General features: G+C 42.0%; 2 non-coding genes across 2 annotated transcripts; both read left to right on the top strand.

The window, feature by feature from the left end:
• Positions 1–12578: 12578 nt before the first annotated feature.
• On the top strand, positions 12579–12686 carry LOC112704296 (small nucleolar RNA R71). The gene has a single exon (XR_003154929.1). It is a non-coding gene; the product is annotated as a small nucleolar RNA R71 (small nucleolar RNA).
• Positions 12687–20263: 7577 nt separating this feature from the next.
• On the top strand, positions 20264–20371 carry LOC112704266 (small nucleolar RNA R71). The gene has a single exon (XR_003154901.1). It is a non-coding gene; the product is annotated as a small nucleolar RNA R71 (small nucleolar RNA).
• Positions 20372–21022: the final 651 nt, after the last annotated feature.

The raw sequence follows: 21022 nt of genomic DNA, 5'->3' as shown, positions 1-21022 counted from the left end.
GTCCGACTTGGTTATGTCGGTCTCCTTTAAGTTATTTTTCGTAGTCCACTTTCTTGGATCTTTGTCAGATCTCTTTTAGGGGCTACTCGTATAACTTTTTAGTGGTAGGAGTTCGACTTGGTTATGTCGGTCTCCTTTAAGTTATTTTTCGTAGTCCTCTTTCTTGGATCTTTGTCAGATCTTTTTCAGGGACTACTTGCATAACTTTTTTAATGGTAGGAGTTCGACTTGGTTATGTCAGTCTCCTTTAAGTTATTTTTTGTAGTCCTCTTTCTTGGATCTTTGTCAGATCTCTTTCAGGGACCACTTGTATAACTTTTTTAGTTTTAGGCTGACTTTGTTATGTCAGACCCTTCTAAGTTAAAGTAATCCTCTTTAATAGGGTTGGCCAGACCTCTTTTCAGGGTTTACTTATAACTTGGGTTGACTTGGTCCGACTTCTAAACGTCGGCCAGTCCTTTAAGTTATTATATTAGCTATCCGTAAGACCTCGTCAGGTTCTTTTTTTTGGATTGCTTTCGATAACTTCTTACATTACTCTGTGTTCATCTTTGCCGATTTGTAGAAAATGGTTGGCATCTTTAGATCGTCTTTTGGGTGAATCGCATTTTCACCTTTATCAGACGATTGTCTTTATCGTGGTCGCGCAGTGAATTTGTTTTTCACTTTCTGCCGACCTGTTGCTTTATAATTGGACGATGAATACTTCAGATTAATGCGTCTTGGAATCTTGTAGAATATCTCAATAAACTTTATTCAAAGAAAAAATGCAAATATATACATGTGGGAATTTCCCTGTCCCTTTAAGTCGGGTATGATCTAGGTCTCGATATGGTGCCTCATTAAAAAACCTTTTCAGGAAAAAGAGTGCATCCATTTAGTGAGATCCTTTACCTTTTCTAATTGTAGTACCTTCTTAGGTTGCAGGCGTGCCATGATCGGGGAAGCTCTCGTCTATCAAGCTCGGACAGTCTGTAGTATCCCTTCCCCAGTACTTCAGTGACTCGGTAGGGTCCTTTCCAGTTTGCTGCCAGCTTTTCTTCTCCGGGTCAAGTTGTTCCAATGTCATTTATGATTAGGATGAGATCATTCTCTACAAAACTTCTCGGCACTACCTTTTGATTATATCTGGAAGCCATTCGTCACTTTAGAGCTTCTTCCCTGATTCGAACTCTTTCTTGGATCTCGGGTAACAAGTCGAGCTCTTCTCTCTGAAGTTTGGAGTTTACTCGTTCATTGTAGTGGACTACTCGGGGAGATCCTTCCTCGATTTCTATTGGAATCATTGCCTCCGCTCCGTATGCTAGTCGGAATGGTGATTCGTTTAGAGTAGAATAGGGGGTTGTTCGATACGCCCATAGGACTTGTGGAAGTTCCTCGACCCAAGCTCCCTTTGCTTCTTGTAGCCTCCGCTTTAGTCTGGCCAAAATGACTTTGTTGGCCGCTTTGGCTTGTCCATTGGCTTGGAGATGTTCGACGGAGGTGAACTGGTATTTTATGTTCAAGTCGGCCACCAGTTTTCTGAAGCCTCCCTCTGTAAATTGGGTACCGTTGTCCGTGGTGATGGAGTATGGTACCCCGAACCTCGTAATAATGTTCTTATATAGGAATTTTTGACTTCTTTGAGTGGTGGCGTTGGCTAGGGGTTCTGCCTCGATCCATTTTGTGAAATAGTTTACTCCTACTATGAGGAATTTTACTTGTCCCGATCCCTGTGGGAAGGGTCCGAGAAGGTCGAGTCCCCATTTCGCAAATGGCCAGGGCGAGGTCACGCTGATGAGCTTTTCTGGTGGGGCAATGTGAAAGTTGGCATGCTTCTGGCATGGTGGGCATGTCCTCACAAATTCTATAGCCCCCTTTTGTAGAGTTGGCCAATAGAATCCCGCTCGGAGTATCTTTTTGGTGAGAGCTTGCGCTCCGAGATGATTACCACAAATGCCGCTGTGCACTTCCTCCAAGACTTCCTTTGTGTTAGAAGTCGGTACGCATTTTAGTAAAGGTGTTGATATCCCTCTTTTGTATAGTGTGTTGTTTATGATAGTGTAGTATTGTGCCTCCCTTTTCAGCCTTTTTACCTCATTTTCATCTATAGGGAGTGCTTCTGTTTTGAGGTAATTTATTATGGGGGTCATCCATCCTTGATCCTGACCTATTATGGCTAGGACTTCTGCTTCCGATATTGACGGGTTCTGTAGTATCTCCTGGACGAGACTTCTGTTGTTGCCCCCTGGTTTGGTGCTGGCTAATTTTGAAAGTGCATCAGCTCGGGCATTTTGCTCACGGGGAATGTGGTAGATCCTGTATTCTCCGAGTTGTCCGAGCTGTTCTTTGGTTTTATCCAAATATTTTTTCATGGTCAGGTCTTTAGCTTGGTAGCTTCCTGTTATTTGTGAGGTAACGACTTGTGAGTCGCTGTAGATGTTGAGTTTCCGAGCTCCAACCACCCTAGCCAGCTTCAAACCGGCTAGTAGCGCTTCGTATTCCGCTTGATTGTTCGAAGCCAGGAATCCGAATTTAAGGGAGAGCTCAAGTTGAGTTCCTTGGTTGCTTTCGATTATTACACCCGCACCGCTTCCTGTTTTATTTGAGGATCCGTCGACGTATATGTTCCACTCTATGGGGATTTCCGGGATGTCTGTGAATTCTGCGATGAAATCGGCCAGGTGTTGTGATTTGATGGCTGTCCGTGCCTCGTATTGGAGGTCGAACTCGGACAACTCGATTGCCCATTGTAGGATTCTTCCTGCCAAATTTGTTTTCTGTAATATCCCTTTTATGGGCTGATTGGTCCGAACTTTGATGGTATGTGCCTGGAAGTATGGGCGAAGTCGCCGGGATGTGAGTATCAGAGCGTATGCAAATTTTTCTTTTTTCTGGTAATTTAGCTCTGACCCCTGTAGTGCTTTACTAATGAAGTAGACTGGTTGTTTTCCTCTTTCGTCTTCTCGAATCAGCGCTGAGGCTATTGCCCGACTTCCTACTACGAGGTATAGTATGAGCGATTCTGCCTCTTGTGGTCGAGATAGGATAGGTGGTTGCCCCAAGAATTCTTTGAAGTCTTTGAAAGCTTGTTCACATTCTGCTGTCCATTCGAAGTTCTTTCCCTTCTTTAAGGTAGCGTAGAAAGGGAGGGATCTTATTGCTGATCTTGCTAGGAATCTGGACAAGGCTGCCAACCTTCCATTGAGCTGTTGTACCTCTTTGACGCAGGTTGGGCTCTTCATGTTGAGTATGGCCTGGCATTTATTTGGATTTTCCTCGATTCCCCTTTGTGTGAGCATAAATCCTAAAAATTTACCTGCTTCTACTGTGAAGGTGCATTTAGCCGGGTTGAGTCGCATGCCGTGCTTCCTTATGGTATCGAATACTTGAATCAAATCGGTTAGCAATGTCTCTTCGCTTTGTGTCTTTATCAACATGTCATCTACGTAGACCTCCATGATTTTTCCGATGTGATCTGAGAAGACTTTATTCATTAGCCTTTGATAAGTGGCTCTGGTGCGCGAAATTGTGAACAATACTTTTCACAACTCTCATAATCCCCGGTCATGAACCCCAAAGACTTGGTGTTCAATACCATGGCATTACACAACTTCGCACAACTAACCAGCAAGTGCACTGGGTCGTCCAAGTAATAAACCTTACGCGAGTAAGGGTCGATCCCACGGAGATTGTTAGTATGAAGCAAGCTATGGTCATCTTGTAAATCTTAGTCAGGCAAACTCAAATGGATATGGTGATGAACGAAATAAACATAAAGATAAAGATAGAGATACTTATGTAATTCATTGGTAGGAACTTCAGATAAGCGCATGAAGATGCCTTCCCTTCCGTCTCTCTGCTTTCCTACTGTCTTCATCCAATCCTTCTTACTCCTTTCCATGGCAAGCTTATGCAAGGGTTTCACCGTTGTCAGTGGCTACCTCCCATCCTCTCAGTGAAAATGTTCCTATGCTCTGTCACAGCATGGCTAATCATCTGTCGGTTCTCGGTCAGGCCGGAATAGAATCCAGCGATTCTTTTGCGTCTGTCACTAACGCCCCGCCTGCTAGGAGTTTGAAGCACGTCACAGTCATTCAATCATTGAATCCTACTTAGAATACCACAGACAAGGTTAGACCTTCCAGATTCTCTTGAATGCCGCCATCAGTTCTAGCCTATACCACGAAGACTCTGATCTCACGGAATGGTTGGCTCGGTTGTCAGGCGAGCACTCGGTTGTCAGGCGATCAACCATGCATCGTGCAATCAGGAATCCAAGAGATATTCACCCAATCGAAGGTAGAACGGAGGTGGTTGTCAGTCACACGTTCATAGGTGAGAATGATGATGAGTGTCACGGATCATCACATTCATCAAGTTGAAGAACAAGTGATATCTTAGAACAAGAACAAGCGGAATTGAATAGAAGAACAATAGTAATTGCATTAATACTCGAGGTACAGCAGAGCTCCACACCTTAATCTATGGTGTGTAGAAACTCCACCGTTGAAAATACATAAGAACAAGGTCTAGGCATGGCCGAATGGCCAGCCTCCCAAAGAGGGTTCAATCATTAAAACATGATCGAAAGATCATAATACAAGTAAAAGGTCCTACTTATAGAAAACTAGTAGCCTAAGGTTTACAGAAATGAGTAAATGACATAAAAATCCACTTCCGGGCCCACTTGGTGTGTGCTTGGGCTGAGCAATGAAGCTTTTTCGTGCAGAGACTTCTCTTGGAGTTAAACGCCAGCTTTAGTGCCAGTTTGGGCGTTTAACTCCCATTTTGGTGCCAGTTCCAGCGTTTAACGCTGGGATTTCTGAGGGTGACTTTGAACGCCGGTTTGGGCCATCAAATATTGAGCAAAGTATGGACTATCATATATTGATGGAAAGCCCAGGATGTCTACTTTCCAATGCCGTTGCGAGCGCACCAATTGGGCTTCTGTAGCTCCAGAAAATCCACTTTGAGTGCAGGGAGGTCAGAATCCAACAGCATCTGCAGTCCTTTTTGGTCTCTGAATCAGATTTTTGCTCAGGTCCCTCAATTTCAGCCAGAAAATACCTGAAATCACAGAAAAACACACAAACTCATAGTAAAGTCCAGAAAAATGAATTTTAACTAAAAACTAATAAAAATATACTAAAAACTAACTAGATCATACTAAAAACATACTAAAAACAATGCCAAAAAGCGTACAAATTATCCGCTCATCACAACACCAAACTTAAATTGTTGCTTGTCCTCAAGCAACTGAAAATCAAATAAGATAAAAAGAAGAGAATATGCAATGAATCCCAAAAACATCTGTGAAGATCAGTATTAATTAGATGAGCGGGGCTTTTAGCTTTTTGCCTCTGAATAGTTTTGGCATCTCACTCTATCCTTTGAAATTCAGAATGATTGGCTTCTTTAGGAACTTAGAATCCAGATAGTGTTATTGATTCTCCTAGTAAAGTATGATAATTCTTGAACATAGCTACTTATTGAGTCTTGGCTGTGGCCCAAAGCACTCTGTCTTCCAGTATTACCACCGGATACATACATGCCACAGACACATAATTGGGTGAACCTTTTCAGATTGTGACTCAGCTTTGCTAGAGTCCCCAATTAGAGGTGTCCAGGGTTCTTAAGCACACTCTTTTTGCCTTTGGATCACAACTTTATTTCTTCTTTTTTTTTGAATAGAAATGATTTTTCTTGCTTCAAGAATCATTTTAATGATTTTTCAGATCCTCAGTAACATGTCTCCTTTTTCATCATTCTTTCAAGAGCCAACATTCATGAACCACAAATTCAAGATACATATGCACTGTTTAAGCATACATTCAGAAAACAAAAACATTGCCACCACATCAAAATAATTAAACTGTTATAAAATTTAAAATTCATGCAATTATTTCCTTTTCAATTAAGCACGTTTTTATTCAAGAAAGGTGATGGATTCATAGGACATTCATAACTTTTAGGCATAGACACTAAGACACTAATGATCACAAGACACAAACATGGATAAACATAAGCACAAAATTCGAAAAACAGAAGAATAAAGAACAAGGAAATTAAGGAACGGGTCCACCTTAGTGATGGCGGCTCTTTCTTCCTCTTGAAGATCCTATGGAGTGCTTGAGCTCCTCAATGTCTCTTCCTTGTCTTTGTTGTTCCTCTCTCATGATTCTTTGATCTTCTCTAATTTCATGGAGGATGATGGAGTGTTCTTGGTGCTTGGTGCACGAAATTGTGAACAATACTTTTCACAACTCTCATAATCCCTGGTCATGAACCCCAAAAACTTGGTAGCTCAATACCATGGCATTACACAACTTCGCACAACTAACCAGCAAGTGCACTGGGTCGTCCAAGTAATAAACCTTACGCGAGTAAGGGTCGATCCCACGGAGATTGTTAGTATTGAAGCAAGCTATGGTCATCTTGTAAATCTTAGTCAGGCAAACTCAAATGATAATGGTGATGAACGAAAATAACACAAAGGTAAAGATAGAGATACTTATGTAATTCATTGGTAGGAACTTCAGATAAGCGCATGAAGATGCCTTCCCTTCCGTCTCTCTGCTTTCCTACTGTCTTCATCCAATCCTTCTTACTCCTTTCCATGGCAAGCTTAAGCAAGGGTTTCACCGTTGTCAGTGGCTACCTCCCATCCTCTCAGTGAAAGCGATTGCATATGCTCTGTCACAGCATAGCGGAATTCATCTGTCGGTTCTCAATCAGGCCGGAATAGAATCCAGTGATTCTTTTGCGTCTGTCACTAACGCCCCGCCCTCAGGAGTTTGAAGCACGTCACAGTCATTCAATCATTGAATCCTACTCAGAATACCACAGACAAGGTTAGACCTTCCGGATTCTCTTGAATGCCGCCATCAGTTCTCGCCTATACCACGAAGACTCTGATCTCACGGAATGGTTGGCTCGTTTGTCAGACGAGCACTCGGTTGTCAGGCGATCAACCATGCATCGTGCAATCAGGAATCTAAGAGATATTCACTAGGGCCTTGATCGCTTGTAGAACAAGAATGGTTGTCAGTCACCTTGTTCATGGGTGAGAATGATGATGAGTGTCACGGATCATCACATTCATCAAGTTGAAGAACAAGTGATATCTTGGATAAAGAACAAGCGGAATTGAATGGAAGAACAATAGTAATTGCATTAATACTCGAGGTACAGCAGAGCTCCACACCTTAATCTATGGTGTGTAGAAGCTCCACCGTTGAAAATACATAAGCATAAGGTCTAGGCATGGCCGAATGGCCAGCCTCCCAATGATCTAAGAACTAAAATGTCCAAAGATGATCTAGAGATCTAAAGTGATCAAAAGATTTAAAGAAAAAGGTTCCAAAAGATCAAAAGATTTTTTATACAATAGTAAAAGGTCCTACTTATAGAAAACTAGTAGCCTAGGGTGTACAGAGATGAGTAAAAGACATAAAAATCCACTTCCGGGCCCACTTGGTGTGTGATTGGGCTGAGCAATGAAGCATTTTTCGTGCAGAGACTCTTCTTGGAGTTAAACGCCAGCTTTGGTGCCAGTTTGGGCGTTTAACTCCCATTTGGGTGCCAATTCCAGCGTTTAACGCTGGGATTTCTTGAGGTGACTTTGAACGCCGGTTTGGGCCATCAAATCTTGGGCAAAGTATGGACTATCATATATTGCTGGAAAGCCCAGGATGTCTACTTTCCAAAGCCGTTGAGAGCACGCCAATTGGGCTTCTGTAGGTCCAGAAAATCTACTTCGAGTGCAGGGAGGTCAGAATCCAACAGCATATGCAGTCCTTTTTGGTCTCCGAATCAGATTTTTGCTCAGGTCCCTCAATTTCAGCCAGAAAATACCTGAAATCACAGAAAAACACACAAACTCATAGTAAAGTCCAGAAAAGTGAATTTTAACTAAAAACTAATAAAAATATACTAAAAACTAACTAGATCATAACAAAAACATACTAAAAACAATGCCAAAAAGTATACAAATTATCCGCTCATCACAACACCAAACTTAAATTGTTGCTTGTCCCCAAGCAACTGAAAATCAAATAAGATAAAAAGAAGAGAATATGCAATGAATTCCAAAAACATCTGTGAAGATCAGTATTAATTAGATGAGCGGGGCTTTTAACTTTTTGCCTCTGAACAGTTTTGGCATCTCACTTTATCCTTTGAAATTCAGAATGATTGGCTTCTTTAGGAACTCAGAGTCCAGATAGTGTTAATGATTCTCTTAGTAAAGTATGATGATTCTTGAACATAGCTATTTATTGAGTCTTGGCTGTGGCCCAAAGCACTCTGTCTTCCAGTATTACCACCGGATACATACATGCCACAGACACATAATTGGGTGAACCTTTTCAGATAGTGACTCAGCTTTGCTAAAGTCCCCAATTAGAAGTGTCCAGGGTTCTTAAGCACACTCTTATTGCCTTGGATCACAACTCTTATTTCTCTCTTTTTTTTTCGTTTTCTTTTTTTTTCGATTTTTCTCTTTTTTTTTCTTTTTTTTTGAATAGCTTTTTCTTGCTTCAAGAATCATTTTAATGATTTTTCAGATCCTCAGTAACATGTCTCCTTTTTCATCATTCTTTCAAGGGCCAATATTCATGAACCACAAATTCAAGATACATATGCACTGTTTAAGCATACATTCAGAGAACAAAAATATTGCCACCACATCAAAGTAATTAAACTGTTATAAAATTCAAAATTCATGCAATTCTTCCTTTTTCAATTAAGCACATTTTTATTTAAGAAAGGTGATGGATTCATAGGACATTCATAACTTTAAGGCATAGACACTAAGACACTAATGATCACAAGACACAAACATGGATAAACATAAGCACTAAAAATTCGAAAAACAGAAGAACAAATAACAAGGAAATCAAAGAACGGGTCCACCTTAGTGATGGCGGCTCTTTCTTGCTCTTGAAGATCCTATGGAGTGCTTGAGCTCCTCAATGTCTCTTCCTTGTCTTTGTTGCTCCTCCCTCATGACTCTTTGATCTTCTCTAATCTCATGAAGGATGATGGAGTGTTCTTGGTGCTCCACCCTTAGTTGTCCCATGTTGGAACTCAATTCTCCTAGGGAGGTGTTTAGTTGCTCCAAATAGTTTTGTGGAGGGAAGTGCATCCCTTGAGGAATCTCAGGGATTTCATGATGAGTGGGATCTCTTGTGTGCTCCATCCTCTTCTTAGTGATGGGCTTGTCCTCCTCAATGGGGGTGTCTCCCTCTATGTCAACTCCAACTGAATAACAGAGGTGACAAATGAGATGAGGAAAGGCTAACCTTGCCAAGGTAGAGGACTTGTCCGCCACCTTATAGAGTTCTTGGGCTATGACCTCATGAACCTCTATTTCTTCTCCAATCATGATGCTATGGATCATGATGGCCCGGTCTATGGTAACTTCGGACCGGTTGCTAGTGGGAATGATTGAGCGTTGTATGAACTCTAACCATCCTCTAGCCACGGGCTTGAGGTCATGCCTTCTCAATTGGACCGGCTTTCCCCTTGAATCTTGCTTCCATTGTGCGCCCTATTCACATATGACTGTGAGGACTTGGTCCAACCTTTGATCAAAGTTGACCCTTCTAGTGTAAGGATGTTCATCTCCTTGCATTATAGGCAAGTTGAACGCCACCCTCACACTTTCCGGACTAAAATCCAAGTATTTCCCCCGAACCATAGTAAGATAATTCTTGGGATTCGGGTTCACACTTTGGTCATGGTTCTTGGTGATCCATGCATTGGCATAGAACTCTTGAACCATCAAGATTCCGACTTGTTGAATGGGATTGGTAAGAACTTCCCAACCTCTTCTTTGAATCTCATGTCGGATCTCCGGATATTCACCCTTTTTGAGTGAAAAGGGGACCTCGGGGATCACCTTCTTCAAGGCCACAACTTCATAGAAGTGGTCTTGATGCACCCTTGAGATGAATCTATCCATCTCCCATGACTCGGAGGTGGAAGCTTTTGCCTTCCCTTTCCTCTTTCTAGAGGTTTCTCCGGCCTTGGATGCCAAAATGGTTATGGAAAAACGAAAAAGCAACGCTTTTACCACACCAAACTTAAAATGTTTGCTCGTCCTCGAGCAAAAGAAGAAAGAAGAGAGTAGAAGAAGAAGAAATGAGGAAGAGGGAGATGGTGGTGTGTTCGGCCAAAGAGGGGGAGAAGTGGTGTTTAGGTTGTGTGAAAATGAAGGGTTGAAGAAGGGTATATATAGGAGAGAGGGGGTAATGGTTCGGCCATTATGGGTGGGTTTGGGAGGGAAAGTGGTTTGAATTTGAAGGGTGAGGTTGGTGGGGATTTATGAAGGATGGATGTGAGTGGTGAAGAGAAAGATGGGATTTGATAGGTGAAGGGTTTTTGGGGAAGAGGTGTTGAGGTGATTGGTGAATGGGGGAAGAAGAGAGAGAGTGGTGGTGGGGTCCTGTGGGGTCCACAGATCCTGTGGTGTCAAGGAAAAGTCATCCCTGCACCAAATGGCATCAAAATTCACGTTTTGAGCCAATTCTGGCGTTAAACGCCGGGCTGGTGCCCATTCCTGGCGTTTAACGCCAGGTTCTTGCCCTTTCCTGGCGTTTAACGCCAGTCTGGTGCCCCTTTCTGGCGTTAAACGCCCAGAATGGTGCCAGACTGGGCGTTAAACGCCCAACTGCTAGGCTTACTGGCGTTTAAACGCCAGCAGCATCTTCCTCCAGGGTGTGCTGTTTTTCTTCCTGTTTTTCATTCTGTTTTTGCTTTTTTCATTGTTTTTGTGACTTCTTATGATCATCAACCTACAAAAAAGATAAAATAACAAAAGAAAATAATTAAATATAAAACATTGGGTTGCCTCCCAACAAGCGCTTCTTTAGTGTCACTAGCTTGACAGAGGACTCTCATGGAGTCTCAGAAATGCTCAGAACCGTGTTGGAACCTCCCAACACCAAACTTAGAGTTTGAATGTGGGGGTTCAACACCAAACTTAGAGTTTGGTTGTGGCCTCCCAACACCAAACTTAGAGTTTGACTGTGGGGGCTCTGTTTGGCTCTGTTTTGAGAGAAGCTCTTCATGCTTCCTCTCCATGATGACAGAGGGATATCCTTGGGCCTTAAACACCAAGGATTCTTCATTCACTTGAATGATCAACTCTCCTCTATCAACATCAATCACAGCCCTTGCTGTGGCTAGGAAGGGTCTGCCAAGGATGATGGATTCATCCATGCACTTCCCAGTCTCTAGGACTATGAAATCAGTAGGGATGTAATGGTCTTCAACCTTGACCAGAACATCCTCTACAAGTCCATAGGCTTGTTTTCGTGAATTGTCTGCCATCTCTAGTGAGATTTTTGCAGCTTGCACCTCATAGATCCCTAGCTTCTCCATTACAGAGAGAGGCATGAGGTTTACACTTGACCCTAAGTCACACAAGGCCTTCTTATAGGTTATGGTGCCTATGGTACAAGGTATTGAAAACTTCCCAGGATCCTGCCTCTTTTGAGGCAGTTGCTGCCTAGACAAGTCATCCAGTTCCTTGGTGAGCAAAGGAGGTTCATCCTCCCAAGTCTCATTTCCAAATAACTTGTCATTTAGCTTCATGATTGCTCCAAGGTATTTAGCAACTTGCTCTTTAGTGACATACTCATCCTCTTCAGAGGAGGAATACTCATCAGAGCTCATGAATGGCAGAAGTAAGTCAAATGGAATCTCTATGGTCTCATTTTGAGCCTCAGATTCCCATGGTTCTTTATTGGGGAACTCATTGGAGGCCAGTGGACGCCCAGTGAGGCCTTCCTCAGTGGCGTTCACTGCCTCTTCTTCCTCCCAGAATTCGGCCATATTGATGGCTTTGCACTCTCCTTTTGGATTTTCTTCAGTATTGCTTGGGAGAGTGCTTGGAGGGAGTTCAGTAATTTTCTTGCTCAGCTGACCCACTTGTCCTTCCAAATTTCTGATGGAGGACCTTGTTTCAGTCATGAAACTTTGAGTGGTTTTGATTAGATCAGAGACCATAGTTGCTAAGTCAGAGGTATTCTGCTTAGAACTCTCTGTCTGTTGCTGAGAAGATGATGGAAAAGGCTTGCTATTGCTAAACCTGTTTCTCCCACCATTATTGTTATTGAAACCTTGTTGAGGTCTCTGTTGATCCTTCCATGAAAGATTTGGATGATTCCTCCATGAAGGATTATAGGTGTTTCCATAGGGTTCTCCCATGTAATTCACCTCTTCCATTGAAGGGTTCTCAGGATCATAAGCTTCTTCCTCAGATGAAGTTTCCTTAGTACTGCTTGGTGCATTTTGCATTCCAGACAGACTTTGAGAAATCATATTGACTTGTTGAGTCAATATTTTTTTCTGAGCCAATATGGCATTCAGAGTGTCAATCTCAAGAACTCCTTTCTTCTGACTAGTCCCATTGTTCACAGGATTTCTTTCAGAAGTGTACATGAATTGGTTATTTGCAACCATTTCAATCAGTTCTTGAGCTTCAGTAGGCGTCTTCTTCAGATGAAGAGATCCTCCAGAAGAGCTATCCAAAGACATCTTGGCAGTTCAGAGAGACCATCATAGAAAATACCTATGATGCTCCATTCAGAAAGCATATCAGTGGGACACTTTCTGATCAATTGTTTGTATCTTTCCCAAGCTTCATAGAGGGATTCTCCTTCCTTCTGTCTGAAGGTTTGGACTTCCACTCTAAGCTTACTCAATTTTTGAGGTGGAAAGAACTTTGCCAAGAAGGCATTGACTAGCTTTTCCCAAGAGTCCAGGCTTTCTTTGGGTTGGGAATCCAACCATGTTCTAGCTCTGTCTCTTACAGCAAAAGGGAATAGCATCAGTCTGTAGACCTCAGGGTCAACCCCATTAGTCTTGACAGTGTCACAGATTTGCAAGAACTCAGCTAAAAACTGATGAGGATCTTCCAATGGAAGTCCATGGAACTTGCAATTCTGTTGCATTAGAGAAACTAATTGAGGCTTAAGCTCAAAGTTGTTTGCTCCAATGGCAGGGATAGAGATGCTTCTCCCATAGAAGTCGGGAGTAGGTGCAGTAAAGTCACCCAGCACCTTCCTTGCATTGTTGGCATTGTTGTTGTTTTCGGCTGCCATGAGTTCTTCTTCCTTGAAGAATTCGTTCAGGTGCTCTAAAGAGAGTTGTGCTTTGGCTTCTCTTAGCTTTCTCTTCAAGGTCCTTTCAGGTTCAGGATCAGCCTCAACAAGAATGCCATTGTCTTTGCTCCTGCTCATAAGAAAGAGAAGAGAACAAGAAAATGTGGAATCCTCTATGTCACAGTATAGAGATTCCTTTAGGTGTCAGAGGAAAAGAAGAGTAGAAGACAGAAGTGGAAAATTCGAACTTATCAAAGAAGATGGAGTTCGAATTTTGCATTAAGGAATAGTGTTAGTCCATAAAAAGAAGGATGTGAGAAGGAGGGAAGTAATTTTCGAAAATTAAGTGAAAATTTTGAAAACATTTTTGAAAAACATTACTTAATTTTCGAAAATGAAAATGGAAAAGAAATCAAGTGATTTTTGAAAAAGATTTTGAAATTAGAAATCAAAAAGATTTGATTGAAAACTATTTTGAAAAAGATGTGGTTAAGAAGATATGATTGTTTTTAAAAAAATGTGATTGAGAAGATATGATTTGAAAAACATTTTAAAAAGATTTGATTTGAAAATTAAAAACTTGACTAACAAGAAAAGATATGATTCAAACATTAAACCTTTCTCAACAGAAAAGGTAACATACTTGAAATGTTGAATCAAATCATTAATTGATAGTAAGTATCTTTAAAAATGGAAAGAAATTGGTTTTTGAAAAAGATTTGATTGAAAAATTGATTTGAAAAAGATTTGATTTTGAAAAGATTTTGAAAACTTAGAAAAAATTTGATTTGAAAACAAAATCTTCCCTTCTAGCCATCCTGGCGTTAAACGCCCAGAATGGTGCACATTCTGGCGTTTAACGCCCAAAATGCTACCCTTTTGGGCGTTAAACGCCCAACCAGGTACCCTGGCTGGCGTTTAAACGCCAGTCTGTCCTTCTTCACTGGGCATTTTGAACGCCCAGCTTTTTCTGTGCAATTCCTCTGCTGTATGTTCTGAATCTTCAATTCTCTGTATTATTGACTTGAAAAGACACAAATTAAAAATATTTTTGGATTTTTAATAATAAGGACAAACCAAAATACAACAAGAATCAAATAACAATGCATGCAAGACACCAAACTTAGCAGTTTGTATACTACTGACACTAACAAAATGAAAATGCATATGAGACACACAAAACAATCAAGTCAATTGAATTCAAAGATCAGAGCAAGTAAATCATCAAGAACATCTTGAAGATCACTTAGACACATGCATGCAATTGACACCAAACTTAGGATGAGACACTAGACTCAAACAAGAAATATTTTTTTTTTGGATTTTATGATTTTGTAAAAATTTTTTTTGTGTTTTTCGAAAATTAAGTGCAAAAAAGTATCAAAATTCTTAATGAGAATTCCAGGAATCAGTGCAATGCTAGTCTAAGACTCCGGTCCAGGAATTAGACATGGCTTCACAGCCAGCCAAGCTTTCAAAGAAAGCTTCGGTCCAAAACACTAGACATGGCCAGAGGCCAGCCAAGCCTTAGCAGATCACTGCTCCAAAAGCAAGATTGATAAGAAATCAACAAGCTCTTGTGGTGATAAGTTGAAACCTCGGTCCAATGAAATTAGACATGGCTTCTTAGCCAGCCAGATTTCAACAAATCATCATGAAACTCTAGAACTCATCTTCAAGAATTTCGAAAAAAATAAATACCTAATCTAAGCAACAAGATGAACCGTCAGTTGTCCAAACTAGAACAATCCCCGGCAATAACACCAAAAACTTGATGTTGTTGCCGGATCTTGGCACTGATGTTACCAAAAGCTTGCTCAAAACTAGAACAATCCCCGGCAACGGCGCCAAAAACTTGGTGCGCGAAATTGTGAACAATACTTTTCACAACTCTCATAATCCCCGGTCATGAACCCCAAAAACTTGGTAGCTCAATACCATGGCATTACACAACTTCGCACAACTAACCAGCAAGTGCACTGGGTCGTCCAAGTAATAAACCTTACGTGAGTAAGGGTCGATCCCACGGAGATTGTTAGTATTGAAGCAAGCTATGGTCATCTTGTAAATCTTAGTCAGGCAAACTCAAATGATAATGGTGACGAACGAAAATAACACAAAGGTAAAGATAGAGATACTTATGTAATTCATTGGTAGGAACTTCAGATAAGCGCATGAAGATGCCTTCCCTTCCGTCTCTCTGCTTTCCTACTGTCTTCATCCAATCCTTCTTACTCCTTTCCATGGCAAGCTTAAGCAAGGGTTTCACCGTTGTCAGTGGCTACCTCCCATCCTCTCAGTGAAAGCGATTGCATATGCTCTGTCACAGCATAGCGGAATTCATCTGTCGGTTCTCAATCAGGCCGGAATAGAATCCAGTGATTCTTTTGCGTCTGTCACTAACGCCCCGCCCTCAGGAGTTTGAAGCACGTCACAGTCATTCAATCATTGAATCCTACTTAGAATACCACAAACAAGGTTAGACCTTCCGGATTCTCTTGAATGCCGCCATCAGTTCTCGCCTATACCACGAAGACTCTGATCTCACGGAATGGTTGGCTCGTTTGTCAGACGAGCACTCGGTTGTTAGGCGATCAACCATGCATCGTGCAATCAGGAATCCAAGAGATATTCACTAGGGCCTTGATCGCTTGTAGAACAAGAATGGTTGTCAGTCACCTTGTTCATGGGTGAGAATGATGATGAGTGTCACGGATCATCACATTCATCAAGTTGAAGAACAAGTGATATCTTGGATAAAGAACAAGCGGAATTGAATGGAAGAACAATAGTAATTGCATTAATACTCGAGGTACAGCAGAGCTCCACACCTTAATCTATGGTGTGTAGAAGCTCCACCGTTGAAAATACATAAGCATAAGGTCTAGGCATGGCCGAATGGCCAGCCTCCCAATGATCTAAGAACTAAAATGTCCAAAGATGATCTAGAGATCTAAGGTGATCAAAAGATTTAAAGAAAAAGGTTCCAAAAGATCAAAAGATTTTTTATACAATAGTAAAAGGTCCTACTTATAGAAAACTAGTAGCCTAGGGTGTACAGAGATGAGTAAAAGACATAAAAATCCACTTCTGGGCCCACTTGGTGTGTGCTTGGGCTGAGCAATGAAGCATTTTTCGTGCAGAGACTCTTCTTGGAGTTAAACGCCAGCTTTGGTGCCAGTTTGGGCGTTTAACTCCCATTTGGGTGCCAGTTCCAGCGTTTAACGCTGGGATTTCTTGAGGTTACTTTAAACGCCGGTTTGGGCCATCAAATCTTGGGCAAAGTATGGACAATCATATATTGCTGGAAAGCCCAGGATGTCTACTTTCCAACGCCGTTGAGAGCGCGCCAATTGGGCTTTTGTAGCTCCAGAAAATTCACTTAGAGTGCAGGGAGGTCAGAATCCAACAGCATCTGCAGTCCTTTTTGGTCTCCGAATCAGATTTTTGCTCAGGTCCCTCAATTTCAGCCAGAAAATACCTGAAATCACAGAAAAACACACAAACTCATAGTAAAGTCCAGAAAAGTGAATTTTAACTAAAAACTAATAAAAATATACTAAAAACTAACTAGATCATAACAAAAACATACTAAAAACAATGCCAAAAAGTATACAAATTATCCGCTCATCAGTGCTCCACCCTTAGTTGTCCCATGTTGGAACTCAATTCTCCTAGGGAGGTGTTCAGTTGCTCCCAATAGTTTTGTGGAGGAAAGTGCATCCCTTGAGGAATCTCAGGGATCTCATGATGAGTGGGGTCTCTTGTGTGCTCCATCCTCTTCTTAGTGATGGGCTTGTCCTCATCAATAGGGGTGTCTCCCTCTATGTCAACTCCAACCGAATAACAGAGGTGACAAATGAGATGAGGAAAGGCTAACCTTGCCAAGGTAGAGGACTTGTCCGCCACCTTATAGAGTTCTTGGGCTATAACCTCATGAACTTCTATTTCTTCTCCAATCATGATGCTATGGATCATGATAGCCCGGTCTATGGTAACTTCGGACCGGTTGCTAGTGGGAATGATTGAGCGTTGTATAAACTCCAACCATCCCCTAGCCACGGGTTTGAGGTCATGCCTTCTCAATTGAACCGGCTTTCCTCTTGAATCTCTCTTCCATTGGGCGCCCTCTTCACATATGACTGTGAGGACTTGGTCCAACCTTTGATCAAAGTTGACCCTCCTAGTGTAAGGATGTTCATCTCCTTGCATCATAGGCAAGTTGAATGCCAACCTTACACTTTCCGGACTAAAATCCAAGTATTTCCCCCGAACCATAGTAAGATAATTCTTTGGATTCGGGTTCACACTTTGGTCATGGTTCTTGGTCATCCATGCATTGGCATAGAACTCTTGAACCATCAAGATTCCGACTTGTTGAATGGGGTTGGTAAGAACTTCCCAACCTCTTCTTCGGATCTCATGTTGGATCTCCGGATATTCACCCTTTTTGAGTGAAAAAGGGACCTCGGGGATCACCTTCTTCAAGGCCACTACTTCATAGAAGTGGTCTTGATGCACCCTTGAGATGAATCTCTCCATCTCCCATGACTCGGAGGTGGAAGATTTTGCCTTCCCCTTCCTCTTTCTAGAGGTTTCTCCGGCCTTGGATGCCATAAATGGTTATGGAAAAACAAAAAGCAATGCTTTTACCACACCAAACTTAAAATGTTTGCTCGTCCTCGAGCAAAGAAGAAAGAAGAGAGTAGAAGAAGAAGAAATGAGAAGAAAGGGAATGGCCTTTGTGTTCGGCCAAGAGGAGAGAAATGGTGTTTAGGTTGTGTGAAAATGAAGGAGTGAAGGAGGGTTTTATAGGGAAGGGGAAGGGTAGGGTTCGGTCATTTGAGGGTGGGTTTGGGTGGAAAAGTGTTTTTGAATTTGAATGGTGAGGTAGGTGGGGTTTTATGAAGGATGGATGTGAGTGGTGAAGAGAAAGATGGGATTTGATAGGTGAAGGGTTTTTGGGGAAGAGGTGTTGAGGTGATTGGTGAATGGGTGAAGAAGAGAGAGAGTGGTAGGGTAGGTGGGGATCCTGTGGGGTCCACAGATCCTGAGGTGTCAAGGAAAAGTCATCCCTGCACCAAATGGCAAGCAAAATCTCGTTTTGTGCCAATTCTGGCGTTAAACGCCGGGCTGGTGCCCATTTCTGGCGTTAAACGCCAGCTTCTTGCCCTTTTCTGGCGTTTAACGCCAGTCTGTTGCCCCTTTCTGGCGTTAAACGCCCAGAATGGTGCCAGACTGGGCGTTAAACGCCCAACAGCTAACCTCACTGGCGTTTAAACGCTAGTGGGTGCGTCCTCCAGGGTGTGCTATTTTTCTTCCTGTTTTTCATTCTGTTTTTGCTTTTTTCATTAATTTTGTTACTTCTCATGATCATCAACCTACAAAAAAATAAAATAACAAAAGAAAATAGATAAAATATAACATTGGGTTACCTCCCAACAAGCGCTTCTTTAATGTCAGTAGCTTGACAGAGGACTCTCATGGAGCCTCACAGATATTCAGAGCCATGTTGGAACCTCCCAACACCAAACTTAGAGTTTGAATGTGGGGGTTCAACACCAAACTTAGAGTTTGGTTGTGGCCTCCCAACACCAAACTTAGAGTTTGACTGTGGGGGCTCTATTTGGCTCTGCTTTGAGAGAAGCTCTTCATGCTTCCTCTCCATGATGACAGAGGGATATCCTTGGGCCTTAAACACCAAGGATTCATCATTCACTTGAATGGTCAACTCTCCTCTATCAACATCAATCACAGCCTTTGTTGTGGCTAGGAAGGGTCTGCCAAGGATGATGGATTCATCCATGCACTTTCCAGTCTCTAGGACTATGAAATCAGTAGGATGTAATGGTGTTCAACTTTAACCAGAACATCCTCTACAAGTCCATAGGCTTGTTTTCTTGAATGTCTGCCATCTCTAGTGAGATTTTTGCAGCTGTACCTCAAAGATCCCTAGCTTCTCCATTACAGAGAGAGGCATGAGGTTCACACTTGACCCTAAGTCACACAAGGCCTTCTTGAAGTCATGATGCCTATGGTACAAGGTATTGAAAACTTTCCAGGATCTTGTCTCTTTTGAGGTAATTTCTGCCTAGACAAGTCATCTAGTTCTTTGGTGAGCAAAGGGGTTCATCCTCCCAAGTCTCATTTCCAAATAACTTGTCATTTAGCTTCATGATTGCCCCAAGGTATTTAGCAACTTGCTCTTCAGTGATATACTCATCCTCTTCAAAGGAAGAATACTCATCAGAGCTCATGAATGGCAGAAGTAAGTCCAATGGAATCTCTATGGTCTCATTTTGAGCCTCAGATTCCCATGGTTCCTCATTGGGGAACTCATTGGAGGCCAGTGGACGTCCATTGAGGTCTTCCTCAGTGGCGTTCACTGCCTTTCCTTCCTCCCAAAATTCGGCCATGTTGATGGCCTTGCACTCTCCTCTTGGATTTTCTTCTGTATTGCTTGGGAGAGTACTAGGAGGGAGTTCAGTAATCTTCTTGCTCAGCTGACCCACTTGTCCCTCCAAATTTCTAATGGAGGACCTTGTTTCAGTCATGAAACTCTGAGTGGTTTTGATTAGATCAGAGACCATGGTTGCTAAGTCAGAAGTATTCTGCTTAGAACTCTCTGTCTGTTGCTGAGAAGATGATGGAAAAGGCTTGCTATTGCTAAACCTGTTTCTTCCACCATTATTGTTATTGAAACCTTGTTGAGGTCTCTGTTGATCCTTCCATGAAAGATTTGGATGATTCCTCCATGAAGGGTTATAGGTGTTTCCATAGGGTTCTCCCATGTAATTCACCTCTTCCATTGAAGGGTTCTCAGGATCATAAGCTTCTTCCTCAGATGAAGCTTCCTTAGTACTGCTTGGTGCATTTGCATTCCAGACAGACTTTGAGAATCATATTGACTTGTTGAGTCAATATTTTGTTCTGAGCCAGTATGGCATTCAGAGTGTCAATCTCAAGAACTCCTTTCTTCTGACTATCCCATTGTTCACAGGATTCCTTTCAGAAGTGTACATGAATTGGTTATTTGCAACCATTTCAATCAGTTCTTGAGCTTCAGTAGGCGTCTTCTTCAGATGAAGAGATCCTCCAGCAGAGCTATCCAAAGACATCTTGGACAGTTCAGAGAGACCATCATAGAAAATACCTATGATGCTCCATTCAGAAAGCATGTCAAAGGGGCACTTTCTGATTAATTGTTTGTATCTTTCCCAAGCTTCATAGAGGGATTCTCCTTCCTTCTGTCTGAAGGTTTGGACTTCCACTCTAAGCTTACTCAATTTTTGAGGTGGAAAGAACTTTGCCAAGAAGGCATTGACTAGCTTTTCCCAAGAGTCCAGGCTTTCTTTAGGTTGAGAGTCCAACCATGTTCTAGCTCTGTCTCTTACAGCAAAAGGGAATAGCAGAAGTCTGTAGACCTCAGGGTCAACCCATTAGTCTTGACAGTGTCACAGATTTGCAAGAATTCAGCTAAAAACTGATGAGGATCTTCCAATGGAAGTCCATGGAACTTGCAATTCTGTTGCATTAGAGAACTAGTTGAGGCTTAAGCTCAAAGTTGTTTGCTCTAATGGCAGGGATAGAGATGCTTCTCTCATAAAGTTGGGATAGGTGCAGCAAAGTCACCCAGCACCTTCCTTGCATTGTTGGCATTGTTGTTGTTTTCGGCTGCCATGTGTTCTTCTTCTTTGAAGATTCGGTCAGGTCCTCTAAAGAGAGTTGTGCTTTGGCTCTCTTAGCTTTCTCTCAAGGTCCTTTCAGGTTTAGGATCAGCCTCAACAAGAATGTTTTTGTCTTTGCTCCTGCTCATAAGGAAGAGAAGGGAACAAGAATGTGGAATCCTCTATGTCACAGTATAGAGATTCCTTGAAGTGTCAGAGGAAAAGAAGAGTAGAAGACAGAAGAAGAAAATTCGAACTTATCAA

This window comes from Arachis hypogaea, chromosome 7 (genome assembly GCF_003086295.3).
Source record: "Arachis hypogaea cultivar Tifrunner chromosome 7, arahy.Tifrunner.gnm2.J5K5, whole genome shotgun sequence".
Classification (NCBI taxonomy): domain Eukaryota; kingdom Viridiplantae; phylum Streptophyta; class Magnoliopsida; order Fabales; family Fabaceae; genus Arachis; species Arachis hypogaea.
The sequence above is the reverse complement of the archived record's forward strand: the minus strand, read 5'-3'. Positions and strand labels throughout refer to the sequence as shown.